The sequence below is a fragment of the Perna viridis genome, chromosome 11 (genome assembly GCF_037379345.1).
Source record: "Perna viridis isolate PV_CMFRI_1.1 ecotype Kerala chromosome 11, ASM3737934v1, whole genome shotgun sequence".
NCBI classification, from domain to species: Eukaryota; Metazoa; Mollusca; class Bivalvia; order Mytilida; family Mytilidae; genus Perna; species Perna viridis.
The window spans coordinates 12,919,320-12,920,928 of record NC_142455.1 but is presented as its reverse complement, the minus strand read 5'-3'; the positions used below and the strand labels follow the sequence as shown (position 1 = coordinate 12,920,928).

Here is a 1,609-nt window from a genome sequence, read left to right as displayed (position 1 = left end):
TTAATGATATAAAATACTATTTCTTCTCAGTAAAATACTATGGCAGGTTTTGGCAACTAAGCTACATACAATTTCATTGTTAAATAAAAATATAAATTTATCATCATCAGACAATGACAAAAAATTTTCATTATAACTAATAATATCAAAAAATAGTGACTGTCTTAGATCATCATACAATGGGCATGTTAATAATACATGGTGTTCATTCTCTATATCATTACAACTGAGACATAATCTTTCATTTAATGCTAACCTTTCATAACGACCAGTTTCAATCTTTAAAGGTGCTACACCACATCTAAATTTTGCAAATGCACCACGAAAACGTAAAGGTATATTTTGCAACAAATATTGTTCAGTAAAATATGAAAATTTAAACAATTTATATTTTCTTAATTTATCACCTTGGCCATATTGACTCATTCTGTTACACCAATCAGTTTTATATTTATGAAACATTTTTCCTCTAATTGACATATGGTACTCTTATCAAATATATTTACTTCTATATTACACAATTGTTCCTTATTATAAAATTTTAACATTTCTATAACTTGGTAACTCCAGTTTTTAATTCTATAACTGCCTTTTCTAGTAGACCACTTAAAAACTTTATAATTAATTCTATCTACGTCCATTTTACTACATCTAGACCAGTGTCTAAAAACGTTAACCCATGGTCGAACGTATGAGGGTTTCCAACCAATATCACCAGCTACTGCATCATTACGGGTGTATTTTCCAACCCCCATATAAAATCTCATGGCTGCTGAAATAAGGAAAAACTCTTACGTGCCCCAAATTGCTGAGCCATAATTAATTACAGTCCAAACTAAAGTGTCAAATAGTTTAGTGAAAATATTATGTTGGAAACCGCCATAAGTTTTACATTTTACCGTAAGTAAACCTAGTGCTCGAATGGCAGATTTAGCCACTGCTTTGGCCATTACATTATAATCTAAAAATTTATTTAAAACCAGTCCCAAATATTGATAACGTGATACATATTCTATATTTTCACCATTGTTCAGATCATGGTATTGACTGAAACATTTTGGATTTATTAAAATTAATATTCAAACAATTATTACTACACCATACACTTAAAACATCTAGCAGTTTTTGCATATCTTCTCCATTTTCTGACATAAGAATTAAGTCATCTGCATATAACAAAATAGCAACCTTTTGACCATCAATATCTACACCAATATTTAATTCTTTTACACCAGTAATTAAATTATTAATGAAAATATTAAACATTACAGTTGATAAAACACAACCCTGCTTCAAACCAGTCTTTACATTAAACCAATCAGTAGTATTGCCATTCAAACGAACACAGCACTCTACAATGTACATTCAAATATTTCAATTTAAATCAACCCAAAAACGTTAACGTTTTAAACAATTATACGAATTGAACGCCTTTTTAAAGGAATTAATTAGCGTATAAACAGGACGAAATCACTCAACTTTGACTTGAACCAGTATATAAATAAATGAATTCTTTAATAAAGGCGATATATCTTTGTTTACAATTTGCAGATACTTATTATTATATTTTATGAATAACCAGAATTGGTTATTGGAAAGAAGCGTTATT

The 1,609-nt window shown here is 28.7% G+C and overlaps 1 pseudogene; it reads right to left on the bottom strand.

The window, feature by feature from the left end:
- LOC148603038 (uncharacterized) lies at positions 1–959 on the bottom strand (annotated as a pseudogene).
- Positions 960–1,609: the final 650 nt, after the last annotated feature.